This window comes from Rousettus aegyptiacus, unplaced genomic scaffold (genome assembly GCF_014176215.1).
Source record: "Rousettus aegyptiacus isolate mRouAeg1 unplaced genomic scaffold, mRouAeg1.p scaffold_m13_p_7, whole genome shotgun sequence".
Taxonomy (NCBI): Eukaryota; Metazoa; Chordata; class Mammalia; order Chiroptera; family Pteropodidae; genus Rousettus; species Rousettus aegyptiacus.
In genome coordinates, this window is record NW_023416310.1 from 98685792 (window position 1) to 98701392 (window position 15601).

Consider the following 15601-nt stretch of genomic DNA (forward strand, 5'->3'; position numbering starts at 1 on the left):
TTTTTTTCAAGAAGCAATTGGATAAGGGATCCAGGAAATAGAGAATCTACCAGGAAGATCTGTCCTCTAAGGTCAGCCCGAGTAGAGCCACTGAGCAGCAGGGGTGCCTGGAGCAGGAGGCTGGGCCCCGAAGAGAAGCAAGCTATTTATTGTCTAAGGCATATACTATTTATGTGGCTATAGCTACAGTTGGTAAAATTATAAAGAAATACAAAGATATGATGACTATAAAAGTTAGGATCGAGGTCACCTCTAAAAAGGAGGATGGGCGCCGTGATTGAGGGGAGGAGCTTCTGAGGTTCTGGCAGTGTTCTTTTTGATCTGTGTGGTAGGTACATGGGTCTTTTCTGTGTAACTATTTGTAAAGATTATATATATGCATATGTATATATTCATACATACATTACATATATATTCTTTGTAGTTATGCTTTATGTCATTTTCTATATATATGTTATATTTTTAAATAAATTAATTAAAATAAAATAAATAGTAAACATAAACCCCTCAACATAGTGACTGGCTTGTGCTCCAGCTTTGCCTTTAACCAGTGTATGTTTTGGTCAAATCATTTCTCTTAGGCATCAATTTTCTCATCTAAATCTAGAGTGATGGGAATAGATCATCCTTGAGAGCCCTTCCAGCTCTGATGGTCTTTGACTCTAATATCTTCTAAAGGTGGTGATGAGAGAGGTAGTGTGGCTAATAGGGTGAACATATGGATGTTAAGTCAGGCAGACCTGGGTTTAGGTCCCAGCGCCATGACTTACTAGCTATGTGAACTTTGTAAATTGTTTAACTGTCCTCAGTCTTAATTCCCAGATCTATAAAACCAAAGTAGTACCTACAAAGCAGGTGTGTTGTAAGGATGAACTGAAACAGTGTAGTTCATGTTTCCAGAGCTGTGTTAAGGTGCCCCATGTTTCTGCAGTGAACTCACATGAGTACCACCATGGATGGGGTAGTTCAGATTTTTGAAGAAAAAACAGTTACATCTGTTGGGGACCAGAAGTAGTCTACAGTTTCGACATTTGATTGTGCCGCATTCCTTGATGCCTTATGTCATATCTTCATAAAGCTGGGTTTTCAGTGTTATAAAAAGCAAATATCATGTGGAAATCAACATGGAACACGAAATAAGGGTGGTGGTATCCAATATGTTTAAGAAGCTGAGCAGTGTGCAGTAGGTATAAACATCTCATTAATAAGTAATTGTGGTTATTTAAGAATAAAATAATAATGTTTTTCTTTTAATTTATATGTGTCATTTTCCCCAAACAACTACTAAATTGTTAACACAAATGCTCTTAAAGTTGTTTGGATCTAATTATTTAATAAATGGAGCTGTTAGGTGTTTCTTTTGGCCTAAGGGAATGATAGAAAGAAAACTTGCTGAGACACTATGGGATCTGTGAACAAAGAAAGCTTCGGAACCTCTGATATATGGGAAGTGCTTGGCACTCAGTAGGTATTCAACAAATTGTGAAAATTATTAAGAAACCTTGCATGAGGGAACACTGAGCTGTCTCTTATAGTGTATTTCTCTGGAATTGGTAGGAGCCAAGCTTGAATCAAGAGGAGACCCCAGGGGCAGAAGCTATTTTGGGAACATAATCTTTTATTCCATATCGATTTAAACTTAAAATTGACAGACTAATCTTGGATTGTTGTTGTTTTCCTAAGGGCTTAAGAACAGTGATTTTTAAGTGAATTAAGTGAAACACGCTAACCCACTAACTGGTTCCCTTGTGCTACAACATAGCCCAAGCCACCTTCCACTTTGTGGCCAGGCCTGTTTAAGCCTAGTCCAGGCAGCAAGCAGCAAATCTCAAACATGCCGGCATCTGTGCTAAACTCTTCAAACTGGGATTTTACAATAGAGCAATTTCACCACATTAAATCAGAACTAAAGACAAAAATCCTCTGAAGAAAATGGATTTTTGGCTTGGGGAAATCCTTGAGAAAAAAATTGTGCAGGGTATAAGCTGTGAGGAAAGGACCCAGAAAAAATGATTATTCACTTCAGTGGTCATGTAGTAGTACTCAGTTCTCCATCTTTGAAATTAGAGTGGTTTTTGTGCCTTGTTTGTGAGTTCTTAAATGAGTGCTAATAACTTCTACCTGATGAAAACAAGTCAATCTTAGGAGATGTGGCTTCCTTTCCCCCTGACTTTAACTGTTAAATGCAAACAGCTTTTGAAGCATGCATATAACAGTCTTTTGTTCTTGTTGCTATGACATATAGGGTTTGATAGAAAGGTTTACTAAGAGTTTTCTTCATTATGGGATTGAAGTCATAAACTAGAACTTTTGTTTGCTGACATTGATTTCCTTTGTTTTAAAACAGGGTATCTTTTGACACCTTGTACTAAAAATGAAGGCTGTAACTATAAGGATAGTTTCAAAAAATAAGTTTCGAAAACAAAGTCAGCCTCTTGCCAGTCTGCTCCAAAGTGTTTTGATTTTCATTGTTCTTTTTGGTCTTTGTCCCTCTGACAGTTCCACGGCAAGTTAGAACAAGACTGACTTTGCCTCCTCCTCTCTGACTCCTCTTTATCAATCTGTTGCAGGTGGCTTCTTTTTCATCCAAAAGTCACCCGATAAAAATTGTTTAGGGGAGGAGATCTAAACCGTCTCATAACCATTGTATAATTATATATGCTAAGAAAAATGTTAGGGAAAGGTCTACTGTTCCCCATTCACGTCTTTTCTCAATTTGAAAATAAAGAGCAGTAGGGTTTTTCTGAGAGTCTGTGTCCCTGGCAAGGGTTTATTTACTTCCGTGAAAGCCTTGCCCAGAATAACGTGAGCCAATGGGAGCTCACCCTGATGAGGTAATGCTTTCTTCTCATGCTTCATTGGTTGCCGTTCTTATTACTTGGTGTTCTCCCAGAGGCTGGGAGGTGAAGTGCGCTTGTTTTAGGTATAATGGGAGCGTTTTTCTCAGGCCATTCACTTGGCTCTACTGAATCTTCCGGTCCATGGCTGGTGCAGGGAGGTACTGTCAACAGGTGGTGCTGAGAGACGTGCTTAGAGACACTGGGAAAAATCTCACGTTCTCCTTCTCTAGCAATTAGATGTCCTGCAACTTGAGCCGGCTCTTCTACCTGGGGCTTTAGGGGTGTCTTCCAGTCCTGCCCTTAATCCCCATCCCTTTGTCAGCAACAAGGATCCTCAGAACTGAGAACATGTGTGAGATGACAGTGAACTCAGGAGCTGTGAGAGAAGCCAGCCAGTCCTAGGATGAATATATCCCATAGTACTTGTCATCCTGCAACTCTGGGGCCCAGCCATATTTCACTTCTTAACCCTCTTTGGCCTGGGACCAGCAATGCTGGCTGTGAATCAGGTCGATTGCCTTTATAGCTTCCCAATAAAGCTGGAAGAGTGATGATTGGGGGAAACTAGGGCTTCTTTCCAGCCATTACATCTCTATCCACTGACTTTTACTCTGTCTACCTCCATTCTAGGAAATTATGTTGTCTGCAGGGTTGTAGCAGGTGTAAGATCTTTGAACAATGAAACAATTGTTCAATTTGCAATCATAACATGTATTTATAGGATGAATCAGATAATATGTGTGGAAGTGCTTTGTAACATGTTAATGTGATAATCGAAGGGATTTTTGCCCCTCAGAAGACTAGAAACTATGTTCTATTCACTGGACCTCCAGTGCCCAGCTGAGTGTCTGGCATATAGGCCTTTAAAGAAAAAAGAAAGCAAATTTTTATTATTGGAAAAGTTTAATTATGCGAGGGTAGAAAGGCTAGTTTAATGCACCTCCATGTACCCTGCTTCAAGCTGTTATCAACGTGATACATAGCATTTAAGGAATGCTTTTGGAAGGAAGGGAATTTGGCAGTTTCTTAGACATAATTTACCCTATTCTCCTTTTCTTTACAAGATTATAATCAATATGAACAATAAAATCAGAAAATCACATTTCCTATACTTCTTATTAGGTTACTCACATTTGAGAAAAACAGAGGTGACATTCTTAGGGACAGTTTTCATTCTGGGTTAATAAAGGACTGTAAAACATCTTGATTTTATAAAGAGTAGAACCTCAAACTGATTATTTGCTACTCATGCTCATGATTGATAGTTTGTCCAGCCTCAGAGTTTTTAAAAAAATGTAGTATGGCTGATGGGTGTTGGAAGGTGACTGGAAACCATACTAATCCCTATGACTGACTTGAACAGCTATTTCGTTCTCTGCTTTGATTGTGATATGGATGTACTAGGGCTAAGGTCTCCATGTTTCTTAATATTTCCCTTTTATCTTTGACCCTTGTCCTGCAGGTTGGTTTTTTATCTCTAAGGACACAGATAATAGGCAGGAAAGTCTGATATATTTGCCTGAACAGTCTTCTGGTAGTTTTCAACCTTGTTTTCCAGGAAGACCAGGATGGTGAAAAGCCCTCCAGTGGTCCAGACTGAGTAGTGAATGTAGCTAGGAGGCAGCGAGTGTTTGGGTATGTCACTTCCCTTTGGAGTTTCCACTTTTGGGTAGAATAAGGCTTTTTGGTATAGTGATATAGTGGATAAAGTGCAGCCTTTAGAGTGAAAGAGACCAGTAAAAAGGACCAAGGCTTGAATTTCATCTCCATATTTTTCTCATATTTGTCATCTGTAAAATGGGTTGTTTTAAAGCAAAAAAAAAATATTTTAAAGCCCCTAGTGCAAGGGTGGCACATAACCAAGTACTCGATATGTAATAGCCACTCTCATGATCAAAATGAGGAAGTTGCAAGCAGAAAAATAGGCGATGGTGATGGTTAGGTAATTCACTGAATAAGAAATATAGTCATTCTCAATTATAATTGGGGAAATGCAACTTAAATGACATGTACCACTGTTTTTGCTTATCAAATTGGCAAAAGTAAAAATATACATAATATCCATGGCTAGTGGAAGTTTAAGCAAATAATCATTCTCTTACACAGTTCATAAAGGCTCTTCCAAGGTAGGTTTAGTAATACCCATCAAATTTTAAACGTGTTAATTTTTAACTCTGCAATTTTGTTTTTTTTTGGAATCTGTTATACACAAATATATACAAGTATACATTTCTTACACTACTGTTTTTAAAAGAGAAAACTGGCAACAACCTAAATATACTAATATAGACAGATTTCTGTGGATTATGATGTGTAAACAGCATATTATGGTACATTGTGGTATGATCTCATTTATATTAAGAAAAATAATTATGTGATATGCACATTTTACAGTTGTGTGAAAAGAGGTCTGGGAGGATATATCTCATAAGGTTTACTTTTAGGTAAGGGAGTAAGAATACAGGGTAAAGAGAGAATTTTGCTTTTTATTCTTTCTTCTTCTAAATTTCTTAAATTTTCCTGATGTCTATATATTATTTTCATGCAGCAGGTCTTCAAATGATGTCATTTTGATCAATGTCATTTTATTATAACATTGATGAGAAGAAAAAATCGATTCTCACCAGAGCCACTGCGTGGAGCTCGCATGTCTTCTCCTGTCTGTGTTTTCCCCCACATCCCAAAGATGGACATGTGAGGTGAATTGGTGAGTTTATATTGTCCCAGTCTGAGTGAGTGAGTGTGTGTGCGTGTATATGTATGAATGAGTCCTGATCTGCCTGGATAGGCTCCAGCCCTGCCAAAACCCCCAAAGTGGAAGAATAAATTATCTTACTTGTTTTTTTGTTAATCTGTGTATAGCTCACATTTATTTCAATGACGAATATTAGAAGTGTTTGGCATCTTTATTTAGAAGTTGTAGGAATTTAACTCTTGTTTATATCAATTGATCTATGGTAAAATTGTTTTTTTTTTTTTTTTTTTTATATACATCATTTTGCATGAAGTTGGTTTCCAGGAACCTACTGATGACATTAAGTGAGGGCTCACTGTATTTGAGGAAAAAAAAAAAAAAGAAAAATGAGTAGTGGTGTGAATCAGACCATGTCTTAGCCCCTCTATGAGTACTTGTTTTGATCTGGCATCATAGTTGGGTATAGCCTAGCACTTCTGAGGTCTGGAAGGGTGGGAACAGCTTCTATGTAAGAAGCAAAACTTTCTTGTCATGGTTTGGAGTTTGGATTGTTGGACCAGTGAACCAAAGTGAAGCCCTGAAGATAGCGTTTCAGGAAATTTTGTTTGCCCAAGGTGTGCTGTTAAAAAGAGAAAGAAAAAAAAAGTCCTGGACTCCTTTGGAAGAGTCAAAGTGATCCTGGAGTTGCAATATCTCAGAATCCAAGACTTCTGGGCTGGGACAGAAACTTCCAAGTTCATCTGTCTGTCTCTGCTTCCTCTTAGGTCAGCATGTCAGATGTTATCAGATATGCCAGATTTCTAATAATGAAATTCCTCTTTAGGTCTCAGGGAGCTTTCTTGCCTTACAGGTGTCCCACCAACTTCTCTGTGGTTTCACGCACTTAGCTTTTACCACTCTGTATAATATTTGGGAGAGAAAACAGATAAAACCTTTTATTTAAAATAGGAATTGGGCTGATAGAAGGGGGATCTTGTTTTCCTGCTCATGGGTAGTTTGCCTCAACTCTGAAAAGAGATTACATGGAGTTAAGAAAATCGTTACTTTAATATCCTTCAGAACTCCTTGAGTTTTAGATTGTACACAGAGGAGGAGTGGTGCTGAAGTACTGGCAAAGGTCTGTATGGGGTGCAATGGTACTACATTTCATCACATTGCTGAATATTTGAACATCTACAATTGTGAACAATATCTACGTAAGAATATATTATGTATACTATATTATATATGCTCTATATAATATACTTTTATGTAAACATAGTTTGAAGGGTAATTATGAGGAACAAATCCCATGTACCCTCTACCCAGCTTGAGAAGTAGAATATTACAAAATCTCTGAAAGTCCTTGGTGGGGCTTCCAGTGGTGCAAATTGGGTGCTGCACAGGTGTCCTTGCCAAGGAGAGCGGAGAGCTTCTTCTGGAGGATGGGGACTTTTCCTAGGGTTCAAGTGCTCTGTCTTTTGCTAGGCTGTGGTGTGGGGCTTACTGGGCCATCATTTTCAAATTCATCTGCCCAGAGAACAAGCCTTTTTCTAGTCCCCATAGAGGTGACTTATAGGCTAGTGTAGCCCCGTCTGTGGGATTCCCACTTATATGCTTCATATCCTCCACTAGAAGTAACGATTATACTGAATTTTAGATTATTCTCTTATTTTTCTTTAGCATTTTACGACACATGTATGTATCCCTAAATCATCTACTTCTCTTTTTTTATCTCCTAAAAATGTCATTTGCCATTGTATTAGTTTTTTAGTATTGCTCTAAAAAATTGCCACAAACTTAGTGGCTTAAAACAATACAAATTCATATGTGGGGCAAGGGCCAAAAAAAGAAGTCTCTGCACTTTCTGCTCAATTTTGCCATGAAGCTAAAACTGCTCTAAAATCCATTTTTAAAGAAAAGCATTAAGTACTAGCATTAAGGGAAGCTGGGAACTCTCTGTACAATCTTTGCAACTTTTCTGTAAACCTACAATTATTCCACACACAAAAAAACTCAACACAAATTTATTATCTTACAGTTTTGTACGTCAGAAGTCTGATTTGAGTCTCACTGGGCCAAAATCAGGGCTCTAGGGAAAAATCTGGCTTATGGTCTCCTTCTCTTTTCAAAGACAGTAAGTAATGCCAGGTTGAGTTGATCTCACATCTAATTACTCCAACCTCTTTCTTTTGCCGTTCTCTTCCATTTATAAAGACTCTGTGATTACATTAAGCTCACCTGGATAATCTCCCTATCTCTGGGCCAATTGATTAGCAACCTTAATTCCCTTTTGCTATGTAACCAACCTAACATATTCACAGGTTTCAGGGAGTAGAATGTGGACGTCTTTGGGATGTCATTCTGCCGACCACAGCCACCTCTGTGTACTCCTTTGCCACATGCTTTGCTTTGCCCACCATCTAAAAAAACTATTGTTCTTTTCTTTTCTTTTTTACAAATAGATCACTCCCTGTTTGTCAAGTCTGAGTTGTTTTCTGAGCAAATGAAAAGAATAAATATCCTTATTTTGATATACTGACAGTGTTTGGACACAAAATGACTATTAAATATATTCTCTGGGCATTAAACTATGGGCATTTATCAATATTTCTAAGCTGAACTTCAGGAGCAAATAAGATAATTCAGATACTACCACTTAAGCTCCCCACTGTTTCCAACTTTCAAAGTTGAAAAATGAACACGAGTAAAAAAAGGGCAGAAACTATAAATGTACATTATAAAAAAGAATTCTAAAGCAAATGCTTGTGTACCCACCACCTAGTTCAAGAAATAGGATGTGACAACCCCCCTTCCCCAAAGTTTCCCTCGTGGTCCTTGTGTATCACTTATCTCCTGTCTCCACGTCTTTGTCAAAACTATTAGACTTATTACTTTCAGCTCTTCTAGTGGGTGTATGATGGTGATTGTATTTCATTTTACTTGGCTTTTTCCCTGGATAATAATATGGTTGAATATTATTCATATATTTATTGGCCATTTGTATTTCCCTTTATTTGCATGATCTATAAAAAATGGGATTTTCTTGGTGCAATTTCTTTAGATTGTCTTTTTAAAAGTTTTAAAATTGATTTCTAGTACTTTTTTCAGGTTGGATATTTTGTAACTGACTTTTCCAGTTCTTTGCCTTGAATTTTCACTCTTTTTATGGTGTCAGGTATAATGCAACTGAATTTATCGATCTTTTCCCTATAGTGAAAGAGTTTGTGCTTTGTTTAAGAATCATGAAGACATTCTTTTATATTACCTATTTTAAAAGCTTCTTTCAAAATACCTTTTATTGTGTAATATTCATAGAGAAAAATGCCCAAAACAAAGATATACACAGCTCAATAATAACTTAATACAAACACCCATGTCACTACCACTCAAATCAGGAAACAAACTACTGTTTAACATTCAGACAACCCACTCTTTTCTCTCTTCCCAAAGGTACTACCACCATGACTTCTGTGTAATCACTTCTTGACCTTTTTTAAAAATATATTTTCCACCTAAATATGTAACCCTAAATATGATGGTTTAGTTTGCTTTTGTGGGAGAACAATTATATTTAGTTTTAATTAAAAATTCACAGGGAATTAAAAAATATTTTTTTGAATTATAAAATACATATGCAGAAGTGTACAAATCATAAGACAGCTGGATGAATTGTCCTGAAGCGAATATACTCATGCAACTACCTCCTAGGTTAAGATAGAGAATATTCCCTCATGATCCTTCTTTCAATCACTAAGTATTTCCTTCCCCCAAAAGTCTTCTCTTCTTAACTGAAATCCTGACTTCTAAATCCAGAGTTTAGTTTTCCTTGCTTTTGAAATTTTTTAAATGGAGTCATACACTATGTATGTATTTATGTTTGGCTTCTTTCATTTTAATTATTTTTATGTGGTTTGTCATGTTGTTGCTTGTAGCTGTAGTTTATTTTCCTTGTATAGTAGTTCCTTGTTGATAGCTACTTAAGTTTACATTATGAAAAATGTGGATATGTATATTTTGTCTTTCAATGCCTATGTTCACACATTTTATTGGGTATGAGTAACACTGATGAAGTTTAGAGTATGTTTATATTAAAGTATCTTGAAAAATATATATACTTTTAATCTTTTTAAAAAAATATTTAACCTTTCTGTGTTCTTATGTTTTAATTATGTCTGCAGTAAACATGTAGCTACATTTAAAATATTCAGTTTGACATTTTTTGCTTTTCATTGAATTAACACATTTACATTGCTTGTAATTACTAATATATTTGGATTTATTTCCACTATTATTTTACTATTTTTCCTGCTCCTAAAATTTCTTATCTATTTTTTTGGATTAAGTGCCTCCCATTCTATTTATCATCTGTAATAAACTGGAAGTTATATACAGTTTTATTTGTGATTACATAGAAATTTTGACATATTTAACTCAACAAATTATGACTTTGATATATTTAGCATCCCCTTAAAGTATTATAATACTCCATTCACCCTCTCCCCATATATGTAAAATTATTCAGTAATAGTTGAATTTAGACATTATTGCTATTAATTTAGACAGCCAATGTTCATTTAGATTTATAACATGTCTACAGTTTTCTTTGGTCACAAATACTTCTTGCATTTTGGAACTTCCTCCTGCAATTACTTTCCTTTTTCTGCATGTACATCCTTTGGCATTACCTTTAATGAACATCTATTGGTAGTACATTTTTTTTTAATTTAAATTTTATCTGATTCTTCAACTCTTATATTATCTGAAATGTTTTTATTTTGTCTCATTCTTAAAATGTAGTTTAAATGGATATAGAATTTGGAGTTGATGGCAATTATCTCTTAACAGTTTGAAAATATATTCTGATGTCTTCTGACTTCCATTGTTGCTACTGAAAGGTCAGCTGTCAGCCAAATTGTCATTTCTTTGAAGATTAATCTGTCTTTTCTTGCTGCCTGATTTTAGAATTTCTTCTCTGATGTCCTGAATTTTCACAATGAGGCAACTAAGTGTGGATTTCATTTGAATTTAAAAAAAAAATTTTTTTTTGGGCGGAGGTGAGGTAACTCTTGGTTGACCTCACAGATTGCAAGGACCTTGTCAGTTTACGATTATTTATTTATTTATTTATTTATTTATTTATTTATTTTTTACGCCTACAGCACCTGGTCTTCCTGGATGGTCTCCCATCCAACTACTAATCAGGCCGAACCTTGCTTAGGTTCTGAGATCAGACGAGATTGGGCGTGTTCAGGATAGCATGGCAGTAGACTTTTATTTTTCAACATGGCAATTTTTGGTATTCCAGAATTTAGGTTATTTATCAATTCTGGAAAATGTTTAGCCATTATTTCTTTGAATGTGGCCTTTCCTCCATTCTCTCTAATATCTCCTTCTTGAATCGTTTTTAGACATTTGTTGAAACTTCTTACCCCACTGTCAATGCAATTCAACTTCTCTTTGGTATTTTCCCTTTCTTTTTCTCTGTGTGTTATATTGTGCAAATTCTTCAGATGACCTTTCAGTTAACTAGCTGTTATATCTGATGGTTAACCTGTCTTTTGAGTTTCTAATTTCAATTATTTCTGTAAGTTCATTTGGCACTTTTTCAAATCTGCCTGGTCAATTTTGCTAATCTCTTATCCCCTCATTATCTTTATTTCCTATAGTTCCTTTTAAAAATATTATACATACTGAGGAAAAAACTGTTTCTCCTAACTTACAGCACTTCTGACACCGAATGTGTAGGTTTTGCACACCTAAAATTCTTCAATTCTCTGTGAACACCAACGGAGTTTCCTACAATTTAATTCAATTCTAACACTAGCCACCTGGAGTTAGCACAGACCCAAAGGTTAAAGGCTCAGTTCCACAAGACTACCTCCCACTTCAAATACCAATCACAAGTAGTGGGTCTATGGGTTACCCACACTTCTGACCCTCTTCTCAGGTTAAATAATTTGCTATAATGGCTCACAGAACCCAGGGAAACACTTTACTTTCTATTATTGGTTTATTATAAAGAATATTGTAAGGGATACAAATGAACAATCAGATGAAGAGGTATGTAGGATGAAATCTAGAGAAGTCCTGAGCTCAAGAGTTTCTGTCCCTGAGGCATTTGGGGCTCATGGGCCTATTCACCACTCCAGAAGCTCATCAAATCTTATTCAAGAGTTTTTATATAGCTTAATCTCCACTCCCCTCCTTTCACTGGAGGTCAGGGGTGGAGCCGAAAGTCCAACCTTCTAATCATTTGAACTTTCTGGCATCAGCCCCTTCCAGAGGCTATCCAGGGACAACACCTTAAGTCACCTCATTAATGCAAACTTAGGTGTGATAGAAAGGGACCTATTATGAATAGAAAAATACACTCCTCTCACCCCTATCACTCAGTTAATCACAAGGGTTTTAGAAGCTCTGTACCAGGAACTTGGGACAAAGACAAAATACATATTTCTTATATCACAATATCACACATATACCTTCTTTATATTCTGAAATAGAATCTGAAATATCTGAAATAGAATATTTGTATTCATAGCAGGTATTTTCATGAAATTCATCATTTTATTGTGTTTTTGGTGATAATTTATTATGAAGTCATACTTTTTGGAAATATACCTGTAGGATTTCCAGAGAGGATTTACTTTTGCTTATATGGGATGCCTGGGGGCACTAAAGTGATCACTTTTATAGTTTTCAGCTCGGGGTTTTTCTATGTCACAGTGTGAAATTCTGGGTCCTCATAATGTTTGCAAACTTGTTTACGAATTCTCAGAGAAGACTTGTTTTCTTTTTTCTATCCCATCCACAGTTGACGTGAAGACAGTCAGATATCCTTACTTTTTCCCTCTGTAGGTTTTTTCCTTATTCTCAAACTGAAGATATAAATCTTCGGAGTCTTAGTTTTGGGAAGGTTGACAATGTGATATTGGCAAGATGCTAGGGGCCTAGAGAATAGGGATGCCCTGTTTAACCTAGATAAGGTCACAGAGACTGTCCAGATAAAGTGACATCACACTTATGCTGAACTTAGGCTCACTGAATAATAAGCGAGAATCTGCCATACGACAGGCATAATTATACTGTGTTCACCACCAGACAGGAATCACTAGTGTGTTCACTGCTGTGTCTCTATCACAGAACCTGGCACATACTAGGAACTCAATATTTTTTAAATGTATGAATAAGAAGTATCAAAGTATTCCAGGTGGAGGAAAACAATTATAAAGCAAACAAGAACAAACAGTAAAATCTTATTAAATAACAAATTTGGTTAAATTGAGGGCTGTTTTTTTTTTCAATGACTGTTTTTATGGTACATGTTTTTTGTAAGAAACTTATTTAGGATACAGATAGTGTCATGCTTTAATAGGGATAATAAATCACATCCATTATAACTATGCCAGTTCTCCCCTGTGTACACAGTTTGGTTTCTCCCTCACTATGAAAACCTAAAATAAGGGTGCGAGCTTTCATGCTTTAGAGCATCTCTGCTGATGAGGATTGGGAAAACACTAAATGCTTCTGCAAATCATCACACCCTTGCCTTTTGTGGAAAGAGCAGTCAGGTGTAAATGTTTGGCAAAAATATGGTTGTACGTAGTTAAATTGCAATCTACAAATATTTGGGTTGTCGGTTTGGCGCAGAAGGTGTGGTCCCAGTGGAAGGAGTTTGAGAAGGAACCTGACTAGTCAGATAGTAGGAAGGCCCAAAAGTCTAAGGCCTCTAAGGAAGAGGTAGGGCATGTTGAATGGTGAGACGCTCTTATCTGGATTTCTGGATAAAGGGGCAGCGGAAAGCCCATGATTTTCTGATGGTCATAATCTCATTGAATCCCTGTGCACTTTTTTCTTCCCCTTACATAGATACAGGGAGAGGGAAGAGGAGAAAGGGATAACTATTCTTTTTCTTTTAAAAAAAACAATGTAAGTTCTGATTGTGGAAAAAATATCTAGTTGATTACAGGAATTTAATCAAGAAGCCAAAACAACTTCGTCTTATAGCTGATGATTTATGATTGGCTTATGTTATTGTCATACACTGAATTTCAAATTATCAAGCCAAAAAATGTGGACTTGGCAAAGACGACAGTTACTGTCAATTGTTCCAGCTCTCTAAACTGGATGACATCAGTGGCTGCATGAGTGAATATAGAAGCTGAAATCGACATTATGTTAAGTTTGATTCTATTCCAAAAAATAAGCATTCCAGAGATATGTATGATGAAGCTTTTCCAGGGCAGAGATCATGATTATATATCCTAGCACAGTGCCTGGCCCATAATAGTTGCTCAAGAAACATGTGTTGAATAAATAAAGGGTATAAAGGTTACTTTGGGTTGCTGAGATCAGAACAGTATTTGCCATTATTTTGGATGTTGGCGTGGGATTTGTACACCCTGCAACAGTTTCTTCTCTTTGCAGCTAGTAATATTTTTTTTTCATGAAGAACATGCATTCTTACACACTGGCACAGTGATCCTGGGTAAAGTGGCACAGACACATTTCCATTGCATTCCTCAGAAAAGCCAGCAATACCACTCTCTAATGGTGAGTTGCTTCTTTATCAGAAGATTTTGATTTTGTTGGGATTTTAGTCCTTTCTTTTTTTTCCTGATAAAGATGAGTACTTTAAGAAAGAGAAATTGCTAAGTTTGAGTGAATTTGGTAGCATTTTGCTGCTCAGCGGGAGTCAGTCATTACAATATCTCCCTGTGCAGTTTTTCCTGCACACAAAAAATGCATATATTTTCCTATTCCTATCTACATTTATATCTTATTCTGTAAGTGGGCAGTGTAAATATGCTTCTAACTAGGGAGGAGGTGTGCTTGTATTTATTGTAATTCACAAGATTCAGAAAGTCTTAAAAATGGCACCAAGAGCTTGGGGGTTCTTGGTAGTTCTTGGTTTTCATTTAAAAATAAATGGACAAGGGAGGTAGACAGGGTAAAAGGAGTCAAATATGTGGTGATAGAAAGAACTCTAACTATTGGCAGTGAACACACAATGCAATATATATATGTCTTACTGTTAAATTGTACACCTGAAACCTACTGGGTTTCATTAACCAATGTCATCATTGAAAAATAAAATAAAAATAAATTTTAAAAAATTTAAAAAGTAAAATAAATGGACAAGTATTTAAGAACTTCTGCCAAGAAAGGTTTCCACATGGGGCCTCATCGAAAGCAATAAAAACCCAGATATGGTGGGAAAACATTTCCAGAGCCGCCTTTAAGCCTCTGAAAGTGTAGGAGGAGTGAAAAAACTTGTAGCATATGGCGTATAAAACACTTTTATGCATACCAATTCATTTCAGTATTATTTTTCCTATTTTACCAAGGGGGACTCTAAGGTGCATTTAGATTAAACCTTGACCAGAGTCACATGGCTGAAACTCAAATGCAGGTTCTTGTTACAAGCTTTTCTTATTTTTACAAGTTCAATATTCTTGTTCTAAGTCTGACAATTCATTAAGTATTGAATGTTTGTTGTCTCTTTTACTTTTTAAATGGTGATAGAATTGGTGGGGATGGGATGTCTTTTTGGCCCTTACTGGCTACTGTGGCTTGTGTCTTATGAACATTGTATTAAAAAAGATAATAGCAGCTTTGACTGAACAAAAGTTAATCTGTATGCTACTACTCAAAGTAGCCTTCGTCAGAGATGAGATCAGTAAAGGTGATGAGGGCACATGAATAATGAAAGTTTCCTTATTGATGGTATAAGAGATGGGTTCAACATTCTGCTACTTCTGGAAAAACTGACTTCAATCAAACTTATCTATAGTGGAGAGTTGGGGGGAAGAAATCCATTTGCAGTCTCTTTAAATAATAAAGGTATTAGTTTTAAAGTGGCTAACAGAGACAGAGCTACTCTCTGACTTCGTCTCATCCCAGTGACACTGGTGACCTTGGAGGAGGCAGGCATGCTGTAGTCCTCCCTGACATCTAGGACATGGTTTGAGTTGTAGCAAATATATATTCTTTTTATGGTGATTTGACTCATGACATTACTTCTGAGAGGCATAAAGCCTCTGCTTGATAAGTTGGGTAAAATGTTTGTTTCCCTGGGCTATAA